The sequence below is a fragment of the Siniperca chuatsi genome, linkage group LG6 (assembly GCF_020085105.1).
Source record: "Siniperca chuatsi isolate FFG_IHB_CAS linkage group LG6, ASM2008510v1, whole genome shotgun sequence".
NCBI lineage: Eukaryota > Metazoa > Chordata > Actinopteri > Centrarchiformes > Sinipercidae > Siniperca > Siniperca chuatsi.
Window position 1 is genome coordinate 26151381 of NC_058047.1, and position 20101 is coordinate 26171481.

Genomic DNA, 20101 nt, shown 5'->3' on the forward strand with positions numbered 1-20101 from the left:
AGACTCCACCTGTGCCTCCTGTGTGCTGCAGCTTTTGCCCATTTGGCACCTCCACCTGACGAAGTAATTCATTGATCATGCTTACATGCCATGTGAACACAAAAGATGAGGCCACGCTAACTTCATCTTCTGAGTATAGTCATCGTAGACTACCACATTGTGCCTTAAACAATGTACTGTATCTCATAATTGAGTCCAGCACTTCATCCGTTTTAATTACACAGGCACAAGTTCTAATGCCTCACGTGGGACTCAGTGCTTCTGTCTTTACTGTTGTCTTCATGTAGCTGCAGGGCTTCACTTAGCCAATAGAATGATAACACTGTTCATTGTTGGTATGTTTAATGGCTGAAAGCTCATCCTTATTTCACTCAACAGCTAAATCACACACTACACAGAAGCTGTAATTGTATATATACTGTATAGTTATACTATACAAATTGCATAGCCACAGTTTATTGAGCATCTAGTGCTGAAAACCTTTCCATTTTAAGGACAACTATTTTTCACTGCTTTTATTAATATTATTATTTCCGTTTTTTAGCTGTTTTGCAAAAATGGCGTTACCATGAAGTACATTGTAGCCGACATGAATTTAACAGCTTGAACTGTGGTGCCAGTCATTACTTAGCCCACTGAAAGTTGACACCAAAGTTTGCAGTGTTGCGTAGCTTTCAGACGCTTTTTGACTCATTTAAGTTATCCAGAACAATGTGGCTTCATTTCAAACTGTGAGCAGCCGCTTATAGCTTCTAACTTCTAATGAAAGCTAACTGTATGCTCCCCTGCCCGGTGCTAAATGGCAAAAGGTCCAACATTTAGCAAAAACCAAACCAAAACCAGTGCTAAACTCTTATTATTTGACTTAAATTCAACAAGTGACCAGAAAATGGACTCCGATGATGCCAGTGCTGCTTTCTCTCTGCTAGGTAAGTGAGTAGGCAGTTGTTTGCTAACATGCCATAACAACTTGATAAACTAGATGCTTAAATTGCTTAATGCAGCCATGGGATTTTGCTTACAATGTGTTGTTTCTGGGCACCTTATGAATGTCAGTCCAAGTTTTGGTCTCCACCAACTCCTGAGGAAAATATCTGGCTCTGCTAACTGCTCAGTGGCTAGTCGTTAAATTTGTCTGTTTAGTACTAGGCAGGTAGTCTATCAGCTGAACTACTGTTGCTGAAAAATAACATCAACTGAACATTTACATTAACACCTGGGGGCTATAAAATCTAGTACTAACTAATAAGTCTAGAATTTTCTTAATTTTACTGTAGTTAAATTGAGTTTTTTTCAATTAATTTGAGTGAAATCTATTTTTAGTCATAGCCTATGAGTTACGTTTATGATTTAAAACTTGTAAATGATTTGTGAATATTAACTCAGGCACCCATGTTAAACACAGCTTATTTTAGCTTCAGTCCAAAACTACATTTAAAAGTTCATGAAAGTTATTGGTGACCTGCAGCCAACGAACCACAGTGGAGCTAACCGTTGTGTTCACCTACTAAAAACTATCATTGCTGGATCACTGACCATGGGATAATGACATAAGCCCTTGTTGGCACTTATTAAACACCCTATGCTGTATTGTCTTGGCTCTAATGTGGTGTTGCTAAATAAACATTAACATGAAACAGTGAATGGAAGTTCTTTCCAAATGTAAATGTTAATTGCTGGATATTAGCACTCTGATGCAACTTTTCAAAATGAAAGAAACCTTTTAATAGGGTGGTAACAGCAGATGAAGAAATATGACAGATGACACAATCACAAAGAGTTGGAGTTGTTTGGCTGTCAACAACACTGACTTTCAGGGTTTTATTCCTCTTACTGTGCCTGTCTCCGCTACCACTTTGTTACTGTCCTAATTGTTGCATGGTATTGCATAGAAGTGTTTTGACAGAACAAAGCTCAGAGCAGGCAAAGAAGATCACATTATCAAAATCAAGTCTGACCTACAACCAGCTCATCAGGAGCGGTTAGGGGTACAGTTGTTTATTACAGTTACAATCGCCCACATTATGAAAACAATAAATTAAAATGACACAAGTTAACCTTAGAGTCTCACTGAAAATAAGACAAAATGCCCTCAAAACATTTATTCATATGATTATGCTTTTACCTTTTCATCTGCTGTTAACTTTTATATCAAAGTGTCAAGTGTCAGTTATTTTTAGCGGGGTCATTCAAAAAAGGGGCAGCACATTGAACTGAATGAAATCATTCAAACTAATTCATCTGTACCTTTTTTAAATGGTAAATGGACTGCATTTATATGGTGCTTTTCTAGTCTACCGACCACTCAGACCGCTTTACAACACATACCAACATTCACCCATTCAAGGGGTGAGCGATATGACCTCAAATTCATAACACGGTATTTTTTTATTATGTCACGGTATTACAAAAATAAAAGGTATACTCCACTCAAAACATGATTCTACCTCTTTTCACTCTATTGGGGATGTAAGGGAACATATCTTAAGCAAGGAAAAAATGATTTATAAAAAAACAGATGTGTTTATTGGCTCCAAATAGGAAGGAAAATCAGGTAAAGGTCTATATGTGTTTTGGAAGGAGTAGCCTGCCCCATAATATAGGTTAATTAGTAAATGTAATGGGATTCATTCTCAGAGGCTGCCATGCCAATGCCATCTGCTCATCAGGAGCGGCTAGGGCTTCGGTGTCTTGCTCAAGGACACTTCGACACTCTCTGGAGGAGCCGGGGATCGAACCAGGAACCCTTCAATAATTAGACAGCTGCTGTGTACTTCTGTGTAAGTTTCCATACTGGCATCTTCAAGTTAGTCTGTTTGTTGGGCAGTCGGTCAATCCATCACTTTGGTACAGACTGAAAAATTGTGGACTGCCATGTTGTTGCCATTGCCATTTTGTACAGACATTCATGTTCTGCAGAGGATGATTCCTACCTGGTACTTCGGTGATCCCCTGACTTTTCCTCTAGCACCACCATGAGGTTGACATTTGTGATTTTGAGTGAAATGTCTCTCCAAGTATTGTATGAATTGCCCTGAAATTCGGGACAGACACTCATACATGTCATCCTAAGGATGCACTGTAATCAATTTGGTGATCCTCTGACTTTTCATCTTGCATCTTTCATCAATTAAAAATTTCAGTGTGTCCAGTTCTTTGGTTTATGACTGAATATGTGCAAAACTAATAACATTCCCATCAGCCTCAGTTGTACTTTGTGTTGGTGTTAATTTGCAAATGTTAGCATGCTAACATGCAAAACTAAGGTGGTGTCAATGGTAAATTTTACCTTCTAAACATCAGCATGTTAACTTTGTCATAGTGAGCATGTTAGCATCCTGATGTTAGCTCAAAGCAGTGCTGTGCCTAAGTACAAAGTTTTCATTTGGCAGACTAGGTTGCCAATAACACTGCACCTGGTTAGAAAAGCCATCCAGAAGTGCATTTTCAGCCAATGACATTACCTTTCTCTCATGTGCAGCATCCTGTTTTCAATTCTTTCTTGGTGAGTATCAAAACATTAACAGTGAGCTGAAAGAAGGTTTTGGGATTTGGGGGTGCCATTTACCACTACGTGTACATTTAACATACCCTAACCATCCTGGAGAGCACAAAAATGTAGTTCTTTACTTAATCCTTTAATTAGTTTTATCTGATCTTTAAAATAGTACGCAGCCTTTGTGAACTTAATTTACATATAACTTAACTTACCAATTTTGGTATTTATAGTATATACTGTATGTGTAGATTATCACCAAAGACAAAGTTAGCTTTTGAAGATAACTCTCAGACAAAACACTGAGAGGTTGTTGTGGAATTCCAGCAGCAGGTATGGAGAAGATAAAATTCTCCAGATCTGTAAAGTATCACTTCCAGCTGTTGTAAAATCCATCAGAGCTGTCTACAGTTAAAACGCTGTATTGTCTGATGCAAAGGTCGTTATAATAGTGGGCTCTGATTGTAGCCACAATACAGATTCCATCTCGGCTCTAATCTACCGCAAAATCTTAACAGTACCAGGAAGGTGAAGTTGCAGGGTGGAGAAGAATGTTGAGATTACATTTTTTTAGTGATTGGCTTCTTTGAAAAGGAATGAATATCTTTGTTTCACAATAGTATTTGATTTGATTATATTTAAAGGTAAATGTCTTACAGCTACAGTGGTACAGTGAGGTAGACAAACCTTGTCAGTGCTAAAGCTAAAGATGTTGTTATTCATATGGGAAGCAGTAAGCTGTCAAGCTTGCTGCATATGTTAGACTGTAAGGGTATGTTTTACAATGTTTTTGGAATTTTTCAAGGACAAACCAAAAGTGAAAATGAGACTAATTTCCTAATATACAGAGTGCTGCTGAATTAAAAGCGAAGTATTTGAAATAAGCTTTATGATGGCAAGTCTTGACCCTTTCTGCAAACAGTAATAAGAGAAAGGCATACACATTCAGTATGTGAATGTTTTAGAGTTATCTCTGAAGCACTCTGAAACGATTTGTCCTTAACCACGCCAGACACAGAGGTGCTATCTCACAGCTTTTGTTTCCTTAGTTTTACTGTATTGCAGGGTTCACAGGAAGAGGCCACTGTTTTGTATCGGCATTGTGAGAGAAAAAAAATATTTTTTAGAGATAAACCTTTTTTTTTTACCTTTAGCACAGAAAAAAATAGCCGTGCGCTCACACATCTTGTGCAGCATGAAAAAAAGCCACATTCTCTCACGTTGGCCTGTCTGGAATAGAAGAATGCTGATTTGCTTGAGGTAAGGAGAAGCAATGGCCATTTAATTAACCTTTCCTGCCTCAATCTGCTCACAACAATTTTGCCTGTGACTCCCTTTAATAGTTTAATGACCTTGCTGTCAGTAGGACTGAGAAGGACTGAGTCAAGGTATGATTTAATTAAAAGAGTCCATATGTTTTAAGACTGTACCTACGGAGATGCAGAAACATTGGAGTTCGTGGAAGTGACAGCACTGACCTCTCAATTGAGTTTCAAAATGACAGCATGCGGCACAGTGTAAATAATTAGGCGAGAAAAGCGAAAGAAAAGCACCCCTTGAATAAGGCAGCTGTATGTTTTGTCACTAGTAGTTTTTGTAATCAATGTCCAGTAGTGCTGCCTTTATCCACAATATGGTGCTAGTGTCCCTTTCAGAGAAGACACTGCTTCCATATGCAAACCAATTGCATTAAAGAATACATACAGTACCTTACAACCTTTATGCTTGCAGTGTTTGAGCCAGGATTGTCTGGGAGGAGATAAAATGGGCCCATTAGTACTTTTCTTGGGGGTCGTGGACAATAAACAATACTGTGAAAGCTGTACACCCAGTGAATGCTACAAAATAATATTAAAATACTTCAAGAATTGATTATATTATTTATTATTATTAGTAGATTATATTAGACATTAGACTCATTTAGTTTTTTCCATTATACTAAAGAAATTGTAAAATCTTATGGATGAAAAATAAGGTGAGCAAGTACTCAGGACTTAACTGTGCCCCTGACAGTTATTTTATCAGTATTTTACTCGAACAACATCAAGTTCATCTGTGTCTAGAAAACCAGACCAATTTACTCTAGTTCACAATAACTGGGATACCTAAAATTACTTTTTTCATCATTTTAATCATCACATTCAAAAGTGGCATTATATTTATTTCAACATATGGTGAAAAAAGTGACAAACTGCTGGTAAGTCACGTCTGACAATTAAAGCTGAAGATATTGCATTTCATCTAAATTGACGCTGTTGACAGCTCTGAGCTAAGGTTACGTTAGCTAACGTAACGTTAGACAGACTGAAAGATCAAGCTGCCGCTCAGCTCTGAATGTCCGGGGATCCCTATTAAGGGTGATTAGAATATGAATGTGATGTGCTTTAAGTATAACTGAGAGACTGTTGTTTACTACCTGCTAAAGCTTGCTGTTGGTCATTGCTCAACTTCTATGTAGCTACAATGTACGGGGCTGGAAAATTACGTGTGCAGGCAGCTAACGCTAGATGGTTTATTGATTGACAGACTCATCATGCTGTTGGTCTTCTAGAAGGAAAAAGGATAATTTTCATTTACTATCGTCAAACACAAAAAGTTGTTACGGAAATTAAGTTCCTTTTTAGAAACCATGTTTTAGACAATGATTTCAGCATACTAATCTTTTTTTTATTTTGTGGTTCAAATGATCCACTGTCTCTCTGTCCTCATTTACAGCAAACTCTGCCAGCTCAGAGAATGATGGAAGACTGCCATGGTCACCTGTGACAGCTCAGCTGACTGTCATACACAGTACCGGTCCACTGATGAGAGTGAAATTACTTCATAATAGTAGGGGTGTTCCTGGGTTTATATAACGATATGATAATCCTCTTTTCACACAATGATGATAATGATCATTATTATGGCAGGGGAGTAGGGGGCGAGGAAACCGCTCGGAATGGAGACTTTGCTGCATAATCCTCCTGCCTTGAAAGGTTAAATACGGATTTGAATACTATGATCCCCCACTCTGAAAATGATAGTTCCGTATTTGAAGAAAATGTGCTCATTGTGCACTTTACCTTGCGGAGCAGCGTGAGTGGCACACTCCACCAAAGAAGACACGCTTGCAGTACTGTATTTGCACAAGTGGTAGGGAAAAAAAGCATTATGAATAATGACTGTCTTGAGAAATCCACTGTTAGAGGAGTTGTTGTTATACTAAGTTTAATTGGGGCTGTAGTAGCCTAAAGGTTAGCAAAGCAGGCTTTGGATCAGAATCACTGAAGCGGAAAAATGTGGGTAGGGAAGTGAATGTGTAATGCTTTCTGCTCCCTTAATGTTGCCCTACAGTACCATCATGTTTCCCTTAACCTCTCCCTTAACCCCAGCTGTTCTAGTGGATTAGCTCTATTGCCAACAACCGAAGAGTGTGATGGGCAGCTTCCAAGTGCAAATGTATGTAGGCCTAACTGCATATGCAATCGAAACATACCCAGTCACATGCACTTCTCTCCCAGTGTGAATGCGTATAGCTGTATGGATGTGACGGAAAAATATAATATACATACTGTCTCAAAATGTTCAATAATTACTAGGAAAGCTTCTAAGAAAGATGCAGTCAAACATTTAATGATCATTTCTAAAATCAATAACATGGACTGTCACGATAATTTTGTTATCGACTTATTGTACGATATATGGACATGACCTTGATCATTTTAGCTGACCTCGATATTGCCGTTGTGTATTCATGCGTGTTTGTTTACATAAGAATGTCACCAACATTTTAGCCAACATGATGCCAGAGTAAACAGCAGGGTTTTCCCTACTGTTATAAGACTTTGCCTAAGCCGAACGAACAGTCCTTTCTGGTCGCGCTGCTTCTGTCCTCTCCTCGTCTGCTCTCTGTGTGGAGTTTCACCGTGGGCGGGGCTCAGGCAGCTCCTCTCTCCACACACACACACACACACACACACACACACACAGTGTTACCAACTTGCCGACTTTCTTGCTAGATTTAGCGACTTTTCAGACCCTCTTAGCGACATTATTTCTAAAAAGTTACTAGCGACCAATTTAGCGAACTATTCAGACCATCGGGGAAAAGGAGAGAAATATATTCATATATTGTAATTCATTCCCATGCATGCTGCTCAGAGGAATTGCAGTCCTCGGCTCTTCTGCCAACAGCGTCGGGTCTCATATCTCCTCTTGCGCCATGTGCAGACAGTCAGTAGGTGCGTCCAACAAAAGTAGTTATCGTGACAGGCCTAGTTGTATGTGCAAGTTGGGCACATTAAAGCAGTACTGCACCAAAAAGCTGTTTTGAGTATCAACAATAGTCTACAGCCACACTAGCAGTTCTGTGAGTTTGTACTTAGACACACTGGTTCTTTGAGCTAAATGCTAAAGTCAGCATGCTAATATGTTCACGTTGACATACTCACAATGACAATGTTAACATGCTGATGTTTAGCAGTTAATGTTTCCCATGTTGTCCATCTTATTTTAGCGTATCACCATAGTCATTAGGATTTATCCTGCGGGCACCATGAGTGTCTGTTCAAAATGTCATGGCAATCCAATCCAACAATTGTTGTGATATTATAGTATGGATTTCAGTGGCGAACCGACCAACCGACAGAAAAACAAACAGTCAGACCAACATTGCCATCCTGGTATGATTGCTAAAAATGTTCTTCATGTAGGCTTGAAAAGGTGGCTCTGAAACGTTTGACACTTGCTCCAGCTTGCTGTAGTGAACTTGGATTCTTGGTGTTTACAGCGGATTCTATCAGCGGCTCTGATTTCTTGTGAAAAGAAAGTTTCAAAATGTCCAACCTTTTTAAACCACTTCTCTTCTGTCCAAGCAGTCATTATCATCAGAATATGCTAAAATACACAGCTTGTTTATTGCTACCACAGTAGCTGTAGCTATTTACATGTGTTACTCGCAGCTACTTGCTTAAACTGGTTGTGGTACAAGCTCTGAAAATCTCATCTTAGTTTACAAAGAAAGGCCAGCCGATATGGTGCATAACACAAAATTGCAGCGCTGAGGCTAGTAAAGATAACTAATCTTCAAGACTTTAAAGAGGCTAAAAAGGAGTGTTTCACTGCCCTCTCTGGTTGAAAGTTTTATGTCTGCTTTAATAGCCAGCATCACTGATGGGTGTGGTTGGGTTGAGTCAGAAGTGTGCTCTGTTGCACCTGTAACCTCACCCAGCAGTGATGTCACGGTGTACTGACATACTCTGGAGTACACGTCTACATCACTGCTGCAAAGTGAGAAGTTAAACCACTGGAGGTCAGTAAAAACAAGATTTTCAGTTTTTGTTTAGAATGTATGCAGAAATAGTGATATATTGATGTTTAAATGCTACATGTTATAGCTTTAAATTGAAACCAAAATGGTTCCATTATCTTATTGGTATGTTATTCTATCTTGTGTTTTCTTATTGAAATAATTGCATATGTTCTTTATTTGACTGTTTTTATAGCATTATATTGCCTAAAATAATAATTTACTCACAGTGTTACACAGAGTATTTTGCTCTTCTTTGTTCAAATGTAGGTATAATTCAATAATTAGGCTTGCTGAAGTTTAGTATACCCAACAGCTTCTATTCTAGCAACTTTCTGCTGACTGTAGAGGCATTCTTGCACCATATTATAGGACATACATTTTTGGATTTTGGGTTTAGTGAGCCACATTTTACAGTGGCCTTGCTCACGTAGTCTTCCCATTCAAACATATCATAATCAGTAATGCAGGACATAATATTTGTAAATAAAAGACTCATCACTTAAAGATTTCATAATTATGTAGAACCTAAGTTGTGACTTTTGTCATCTGACAAACTTGTTGAACAGCCAAGTACCTCTTGAAGTACCTCTGGTAGCAGTTGAATGAACTTCAGGTGACCTGTTTTTATGTGTGAGTGCAGTGTTTTTGCTGCGTCTTTTCTATCAAAAACATAATACACCTCTTACATTATATGCTTTTTCTGAACAATTTGAAGCATGTTTTTTTAATAAAAGAAGCTGTTGCCCCCCCCCCCCCTTTTTATCACTGTAACTAATAAACAAGGAAAATAGTTTTCCTGCAGTAGAAATTGCCACATTGAGATGATAGTGAACATTTCAAAAGGAAAAGTTAGATAACACTTCTAAAGGGTGGAAATTTATGAACTGCTTAGTAGTTGCATTTTATTATAGCAATTACAGAGCTAATAAAAAGGTAATATATGGTAAAAACAGGGTTATAATGGTGTAATATTGTTGTAATTAGAGGTTATACTGGGGTAATATCTTGACAATACAAAGGAGAATATCTTGGCAATATTAGGGTTTAATTTTTGTAATAATTAGGGACGTCTCGATCAAGTTTTTTGGTCCCGGTCAGAGTCCTGTAACATTGAGTATCTGCCGATACTGATGGCGATACTGATGGTATTGTTGATTAAATATCTATCTGACACAATGAAATAACAGCTGTAGACTACTAAATCTGGAACACCTTATTTCTCACGAGCGACTTGATCCAAATACTGGAGGAAACTATTAGTTCATAATCCTAAATTACTGATATGAATGAAAGTTTAATTGGGAGAATGCGACTCCTGAAAGTGATGTGACGCATTCCACTAGAGACAAGAATATCACTCTGTTGGATTTGCTGGAACGACAGAAACCCTCGCAGTTGTACAGTGGTGTCACAGAGTGGAAGTGCTTCCCTTACAAACAGTCTTTAGCGGAGTGCAGACACTGGTATGCAGAGAGCACACAAACCAGACAACAAACAAGTTTAATTTTGGCCTGTTATCAAGGTATCCACGGAATTAACGTTAATTAGCGACAGCTGATATGATCTGCTGCCAGCATCTTTTGTCATTTTAACCTGCGAAAGCACAGTGGAGAACAGTAAAGCAAAAATGGCCGGATCGGTCTCAACATCTATAATCAGTAATAACAGGGCAAAGACACAGGGGTTATAACAGGGATGGAAAATGCTATGACAATGTGGTAGCAATAGGCAACTGTGCTTCCACTAATCAGGCTATGTCATGGTAATATTCTCTTAATAATAATGGGGTAAAATCTTTGCAACTGTAGACTAATAATGGGGCTGCTATGAAGATGGGGTAAGCATTTGATGAAAACAAGAGTAACAGGGTAAAAATATGGTAATAAGACAATTTTATTTATTAGGAACGTGTTTATACAACTTGTTCTGAAATTTCATACATAATTGTACGCAGTTGTAAAATCAAATCCTAATTGTGCTACAGGTCATGAAAATCAGTGATGTAGTAGCAGTGACAGTAAAGTTGGTCTGTTCACTCTTCTTGAAAACAAACAGCTATTGTCTGTTATTGCTGACTTACTATATTTACTATACTCTTCTGTCTCATTGCCATGCATTTTATCTGAATATAGTTAAAAGGTAATTCAAAGAAACAATAATCCTTGCAAGGTTTTATGCAAAATCACAACTTGATATTTGGTGATTAGATTCATCTGATGGCTAGAATTAATTCTTTAAGGCAAATAACAGAACATGAGGGCTGTTCTGCCCTGCCTACAGCCCTGGCTACAGTGTACATGTTTGCATGATGCATACACGTGTGCACATGTTACCCTGTGCGTACTGTATGTGTGTATAATGTGAGACTAGTATGTGCGATGCCGTGAGAGTGAGTGCAGTAGGGGCTGTGTAGTTTGTGCCAAATTTCAAACATGATTTACATTCTCAATGTAATGTATTAAAACGTTGACAGGGCAAAAGGGATTCACAAGATGCTGCATTAGAAACTCAATTTCTGTGATGAATTGCCTGAAGCCACTGAATTACAAACTGCTCCCTACCACCTTCCCCGACTCACCCCCCTCCCATGGCTCAGAAGTTTTTTTTGTGCGTGTCAAAATCTTCTTAAACCTCTCTCTTAATCTGATCTGCTGAATGTGAGAGGGTGAAAGGATTTTCAGACTAAAAAGCATTCATTTCTCGTCTTGTTGTGCATTGCCTTTTCCAAGTGCTGGGTCAGTAATATTCAAAACTTGCTGCTTTGCTCTTCCGTCTCCCCAGCACCACTCCGCTTGTCTCGGGCTTATGGATGTCCTTTCCGCACCTACTCTTTCGTCATTATGTGTGACTGGTGAAAAGCTGCCACCATACTAAACTAAGTGTAAGCATTATTAACTAAGTAGTGAAGATTGATGGTGACAAATACTTATATAGGGTACTGGGTTATGTACAGCTATGATATATATATACCCTACATACACATAGTGACTTCACTGGACTGCATACAATAAAATGATGACTGCATATAATAAAACTCTATAGCTTGTGGTGATCAGTCACTTATATGGTGCCAAGAAAAAATGTGCAAATGAGTTAGTGAAACAATGTTTTATGAGGATAACATACGATATGTTTTGGAATATACATTACTTTATGACAATCAGGACTAGCTTTTCTGAAAGGTATCATGGTGCTAATAGTTGATCAGAAACCCAATTATGACAATCTGGTGCAAGTCATAACATCAGTATCTCTTTGCAGGACTATTAAAGCATTACAGACAGTTCCTTTTTTATTTATTTTATATATTATTTATTAAATGAAAATATATAACTGAAGACATAATGCTACTGTTTTGGACCAATGTATTTATTAGGTTAAACCAAATTCTCACAGATGCTGTAGTCTACATTACCACCCTGCCCCTGACGCAGTCTAGTGTGTGCCACTGCTCCAACAATATTAGTGTCATACTACACAGGTGTGTTTCATAGGCAGGCAAATTTAGAGCAGTGACTGGCCTGTTGACAAGTCCTATGTCTCTTTCCTCTGTGTTGATGTGACAAGTATATATATCAAGGTGATACTCCACCCAAAATCTTTTCAGTATCAAACACTCTCCCTCTGTCGGATTAAAGGTGGCTGTAAAAAAACTTTTTACACAGAGAACTGGCTGCGGTCATCTTGAATGTAATCAGTTTCAATGAAACAACAGAGTTTATTGTAGAAGTTTTTACCACAAAATACAAATAGCAAAACTTCAATAGAAACCTCTGAAACAACCCCTGAGGTATAATCAATTTCTTAACTGTCCATATGCTCAGTAGAAGCTTTTGTGTTTGTCTTGATTCTGACAGAAGCTGTGTTTTTAGCCATAGTTGTAAAAACAAATATGACTGTTTGGAACATGGTGGAATTATGGATGAAGAATGAAGACATGGATTATGCTGCAATGTGGTTTGAGAAGTTAAGTTTTTTTCCATTGCGAAAACCATCATATCCATCATGGCTGCTGTTCCTCGGCTGCTGTCAAAGTGTAATTTCAGCACACATCACACGGAGAAGTGACTCAACATTTAGAACTCATCCACCAGGAAGTGTGAGAACTCTAAAGGATAAATACTGAGGATTTCCTGCCTTAAATCAGAACTCGGATGAATGACAAAATTTGTCGAGTTTGACAATATGGTGTCCAATGGATAAGTCAGTCATAACGGTTCAGCAGATTGTTGTATAATACAGAAAATTAATCTTTAAAGACTATTGTGTTTTGCTTGTAGAAACAACCGTCCGTACGTCACACTGAGCAACTTAAGAATTAAATAATTGAAATGGGCATGAAACAACACAAAAGTCAGTCTATTTATAGAGCACATTTAAAAACAACAGATGTTGACCAACATGTTTTACAGAGAAATTAGAAATGCATTTAAATAATTAAAATGATAATACATAATGTCCGAGTCTGAGCCTGAGCCATAGCTGTTTTTAGCCTATTGTACTAGGTGCTTCTACTGTACACAGCATTGGTCGTTTGTTCAAACATTTCATTACTGGCACAGTAGTTACAGGTGAAGTTTTACTTTCTCAGTGGAGTGAAAATGTTTTGAATTAATTGGGGCTGGCAGCTACGCAGTTTATTATATCATACTATTGCAATATTCTAAAAGAGTCTTTTGTAGTCTGTCTCTTACAGTATATTTTAATCTCAGCTAAATCTATATGCTTATAATAACATTTCCTACTTAGCTTTATTACTTTTTGTCCCCATGAAGGCCACTTATACTGTAGTTCTTGATACCTCAACAGTCAGCAGTTCAAAATGTCACCAAGTTCAAAGCAGATGTATAATATATCAAAGTATTTACAATGTGTCTGCTGTGTGCTTTGCAGATCTGTCTTTAGTGCAGACCGCTACACCTTATGGTCATGTAGGCTACCCACCCAGAAAAACTAAATGTCTGCCTTCTGGATTTATTTTGGCATTGAGTCTGGGGTGTCAGAAATAGGATAATAAAAATATAAACATTGAATAGAGAGCTAGAAGATAAACACAATAAATAACTGGAGGAGGAAAGTACTCTGATTCATTGTTCTTTGGGTTCATGTTTTATATGGATGATGGTGCCGGCCTGCGTGATTGTGCCTCTCCTCATTGTTCTTGTTGATTTACAGCACCAGTACAATGGTGTAATAGGAGTTTGGCTTTGCTGCTTGAGAAGAGGTTTTGAGTAATGCAAGCAGGGTCTTTTGTTTGTGAGCTTGATTGCGAGGAGTGGGGAAGCCTTGGAGCTGTCATCCCAATAAAGAAAGCTGCTCTGTACAGCGTTAACACCAACATCCAATCAAAAGAGGGGGAAAAACAGATTTAGTTCACTGCTGTTTGCTTTTCACACAGAAAGGCCATGCATTAATGGAAATCCAAATATTCCAGCATTACCAGAGGATGATAATGTAAATTCAAGTTAATATTGGTACAATGTGTGTGTGACAGTTTGCCATAATGCGCTCTTCCTGGATTAGTCATTCATTAAACAGGTTTGCCATGCAAAGCCACTGTCAGATTTTTGTCAAGGAGGACAGAAAAAGAGAGAAAACAGTGCCAGCAGAAGCTCTTACAATTAAATTCTGCTGCCTGATTATGGTGACCAGTTTAATCTCGAGCATGTGAGTTCCTCTGTAGATTTGGAGCAACAATTCTTTGCAATAATAGAACAGAAAGACAGGCGAAACAAAAGACTGTATTAAAGCGCTCTGTTTGGTTTAAAAGAAGCTGGGAAGCATTGTCAGGAAAATGATGTTTCACATTAGATGGTTTAGAATAACAACATCTATTTATACCTCTTTTTTACTCCTTCTATGGGGTGTCTCTTTACTTTGCAGTGTTCTATAAAATGAGATATGAGAAAAGGATCAAGTGCGATTGTATTTAGTGTGCATGGATCTCGCAGAGATTTATAGCTTTTGTCTTGAATATGCATTTATTGTGTTCAAATATTTATCTGCGCACATTTAAAATTCAATGTACTGCTAACATTCATCAGAGTGGTTCTGTTTCTCATATCATATAGTGCCCATTTCCTACTGGAAATAAATTTTAATATAAATGTTTAATTTTAGGCCATTAACTTGCTTAAACTCTATTTTTAGATAATTTTGCTATTTTCTTCTCTTCAATTTAGGCAGTTTGTCTTCTTGATGACTGTGATTAATTAAATCTTGATAAAGTTAATTGATGTTAACATGCTAGAAATATTTCTCAAAATGCAACATGAAGGACTACTATTCCCAGACTCCCTTACTTCTTTGTCAAATTTATACATGTATTTTTGTATGCTCATGTGTATCATTCTGGCCTTTATATCTAATACTGGTAAAAATAACATCAAAATGTTAGTTCACATGTTGTCCAAAGGTTTGGTGACTGCACCAGATGGACCTACGTCATTTAAAATGGGTCTTGTCCCAACATTATAAATTGGCCATGCCCCATACCTTTCTAATATTATCGATATATTCAATCCAAAATGCGAAATACACACACACATAAAATAAAACAACAAAAATTCTAACTAAAATGTAGCTCTGCAGTTTTATGTTAAAGTGTATCAAACTAATACAAAAATGTAACCCCTGTTTACACAAACACAGTCTGCACTCTGTCTACTCAGCTCCCTCTAGAGTCAGCAATGCATGTGGGCTCAAATGCTGGTCTTCCCAAGAACTTTAATTTTTATACAAAGCATGGTCAGTGTAATCTTCAAACTGTCACATTAGTTTGAATCGAAAAACACTTCACACACCATGAAACATTTAAATCAAGTATTTTCCCCCAAACCAGATTACAAGTCTGATTTCAGGCTCTTTATCTGACTACTGTACACACAGCGGCATGGCAGTCTCTCTCTCTCTCTCTCACACACACACACACACACACACACACACACACACACACACACACACACACACACACACACAGAGTTTCTTGAAGGATACAAATCACTGATGAAAAATAAAGATCAGCACAGCTGCCACGCACTATTATGATACAAAATGTAGTTTGGGCTTATCTCAGTGATAACAAATGACACAGACACAAACATTTAACAACTCTAAATATTCAAAAAATATGCTGTCATATCACCTGATGTGACAAGAGCTCTAAGAATGAATAATGCTCTGTGATCCCAGGACCCTGTGTGGTGTGGCTGAAGTTTAGCTTGTTTTCTTAATCATTACACATTACATTTATTATTTGATGTCATCAGGTTTGTTACGTAGTGTGCCTGATGTTTGCTCCCTTGTTAAGACCTAAGCTATATTTCAGCATCGCATGCATATCACATGATCAAGTGAGTAAACTCACAGCAGTGGTGGAAAGTAACTCAGTATATTTATATTTATAAGTACTGTATCTAAGTACAGTGCAATTTTGTGGCACTCTACAACTGTATCGCGTCTCGATCCTCGCTATGACAGTTGGCGTTTCTCTCAGCCTTTGAGTGTGGCTGTTCGGAACAAATATAAACACATTTGATTTCCGACGTGGCTGGACAGCATGTCTTACGAACTCATACTGATCAAGCATAAGCCGAGCATAAGATTTTACATACAGAGCATATATGAGAAACAAATAGAATATGATACATTTTTATAGATTAAACTACCCAACTGCATATAAGGTAAAGTATAAATATGAGTAAAGCATGTAAGTCTCACGATGGACAGTCAAAGAAATGATCAAAATTGTCGCAGCAGAACCAGAGATATCGTCTTTTTTTTTATTCCACTCATTCTTCTTTCTTGTCAAAATCAGGCGCCTACATTTCCTACAATGCAACGCAACTGCTGACAGTTAGTGGGAGATCCGGGTGTGTTATGCCGGTAGCGGCTAATGTAGCTTCGTGCTGCTAGCCTCAAGCAGAGATGAGGAGCGGGCGACAGAGGTCTGGTAAGCTCACTTCTTTCTAACGCCACATCCCCAGATTTTTTGCTCCCTCTGGAGCCACATAAGGCTTTATACAAACGATATGTAGTACTCCCCAAGACCTCCAAACAGACTCTGATGTGTAAAATCGGTGGACCCTTTTATGCATAAATAAAAAATACTCCACTAACATAAAATCTAAAATAATATAACTGAAAGGGGTGTTTCTGCACAATGAATACTTACTTTGGTGACAATACTTGTGCACTTTTACGTAAACCTGCATTAGCTGACTTTTTGGCCACTTGATGGCAGTAGAAACAAGCTGTAAACACAACACTGACATAAACTTTTAAGTTGATATGGCGAATGTGTCATCAAACAGTTGCCTATCTACACATCCAGCAGATACAAGGCAAATATAGCATTCATTTCATCTTCATGGCCACCTGGCAAATCTAAGTCCAATATTCTCTCTCCTTTTAGTTCTGTTTTGGTCTTCACCATCTTCTGAGAAAAATATCTGTGTTGTCTGTTTGTTAATTATAGCAGCTTTAAGTAAAATTTTGAATGCAGGACTTTTACTTGTAACTTGTACTTTTACACTGTGGTATTACATTTTTACTGAAGTAAAGGATCCGAGCACTTCTTCCACCACTGAATTACAGTATTTTTTTTTTCTTTCTGCAAGTGGAATTCATTTTTTTTTGTTTTCAGTTATTAAGTATTTACAAAATCTGAAAACCAAAGCATACTGCAGGCTTAGTCGTATTATTATGATGTCTGGCCAAAATACCACTACATAATTCTTGTTCATATTTGATTCATGCTTTTTTTTTTTTCTCCCTACAGTCACATTTGTTCAAGGATTTTCTGTAGGGTACAGCTAGTGCCTCATTTATTTTGAAAGAAATAACGGGCTACAATGTACCTGTTTGGATTAAAAAAACGACACATAGTAATATAAGTTTGTTTGACTGCTTTTGTCATCATCGCCTTCAGGACACACAAGCATCATGAATACTCCATACATCCTCTCATACAATTCTGGCTTTGGGTGTGCGCTGTTTGTCACTCTTTTGATTTGATAAAAAAAGATTGGTCTCTGGAGAATGTGTTGTTACTGTCATAAAGGGAAGGCCATGTCCACATTATTATTTTTCTCATTGCGGCCAGCAGTGTGTGGCTTTTCAGAGCACTTTAATCTGCTCTCCAGCCGGACACGTGGGACTTGGCCTTGCCCCGTCGTCACCCCCAGCAGACTCGTGGTGGTAAATATCAGATGGAGCCTCTGCTGCCGCTTAGGAACGATACAATCAGCATTCAGAACAATACCCAACATAATAGGAGTTTTTCAACTGGTGGTTATGGCCAGAAAGTGGGTTGAAGGACTGTTCTGACACACAGACGTGACCAATTTAAAAAACAACCTCGCTGACTTTTATAACCCCCCAGAATGTCAATCTACTTTATCTGCAATTTTGTGAACTTCTGTCACACATGCATGTTTGGGAGGTAAAGTTAATTTGGCTTTTCCTTTTCTATTTTTTGATTTTCTTATTTACAATTGCAGCTGTAGGAAACTTCCTGGGCCCTAAAGTGGTCGTGTTCTGAAGAATACTACACAACTTTATCCATAACCATTGCGGCTTATGTGACGAAACTGCAGATGATATGACGTCGGTGTACATGTTTCTGTAGCTGAAACAATTAATCAGTTATTTGATTAATTGTTTGATTAGTTGTTTGACAGAAATTAATTGTCAACAATTTTAATAATCAAGTAATTGTTTAAGTCATTTATTTAGGAGTCTAAGTATTTGCGCATTCAAATTTGCTGCCATTTTCTGCCATTGTAAATTGAATATCTTTGGGTTATTAATGTTAGTTGGACAAAACAAGTACTTTGAAGATGTCAGGCTCTGGGAAGACATTTTATAGACCAAAGTATTGATCAATGAGTCAAAGAAAATTGACAGATTAATCGATAATGAAAATAATCATTACTTGCCGCCCTACTGTATTGCATGTATCTATTTAGATTCAACCTGACGTGAAAAATATACAAAAACACTACAAATTCAGCTGAATAATTGTTTTCCTTTCATACTGACTGACACTTATTGTTATTCCTATTTGAGCACCGTTTTGTTATTAATCAGTCAGGTCATGTGGTGAGTGCTGTCACTGCTGAAATAGCTTTAATATGGACTAGCCCTCTGGGACAAACTTGGTCATTAACTGTAATGCCATTTTCTGCTACAGAAACCTTCCACCCTCCCTTTTCACCCCCTTCATTGATTCCAAAATCAAGAGGCAAACGACTCCCAAGACATTTATGCACACTCGGTTCACCTCCTTGGAAACTAAAGCGGCTGGATCAAGTCTTTTGTCTGAACTCTGACCTGCTATTCCTCTTCACACAATCTCAGTCAGCCTGAGGACATGGGACTCACTTCACCTAGACTGACTGTCTTAAACAATTTGTGGCTTGTTAAGAGCATGTGGGCACATCATTTGCAGGGGTAAGGAGGGAGGGGTAAAGGGTATTGAGAGAGAGAAAGGCTAAAAGCCTGTGATGAAGACGAGGGGAGGACAGGTCAGATGGCAAGCTACACCTTTAACATAGCTGCTATTGATTTTTAGATTCTCCCCATGGGAGGGACAAAACAGATGCACAGTGTGAGTAGTTAGCATATCTTTCTATGTCTGTGTGTGTGTGGGGATGTTGGTGGTAAGCAACAGACTGAATGCATCAGGTACACACAATTCACATGACTTGTGATGTCTCATAGGAAGCTGACAGCAGGCATATACGTATGTGCTGCTCTTCAGACGACGTTACACCATGTGGGGGGAGTTGAGGCAGGATGCATGTGGCTTGAAAAAAATGATGCATTTAAAGTCAAACTGAAATTAAAATGAAGTTTTGCTTAGAAATCAGCATATTTGGTGTGTGTTAGACCTGTGTACTTGTTTAGTCAAAATTATAATTACCAAAAAGAAGAAATTAAAACTTTATTTATTTTCTGCCCCCTGCATTAGTGTTCTTCAGGGTGTGGGAATAGTTGCATGAATATTGGTAATATCCCTTCGATTCCAACGGACACACAGGGGGCGACCTTGTTAGTAGATAAATCAGATTTTCATCGTCATCGCAATATGAACGTGTGCAATAACACATCGCAAAAGACCTGCCTGAAACACGATGAATAAGAAAAATTAAATTAAGGGATGGGTACGGAAACCCGGTATTAAACGGGCCCCGGAGCTAAGACCGTAGTATTTATTATGACGCTGCAGCCTGCTCTCTGTGTCGGAGCTGAGCTCCTCCACATACACATACGCACATGCACAGCAGCCAGCAGAGCTGCGGTGGAGGCAGTGA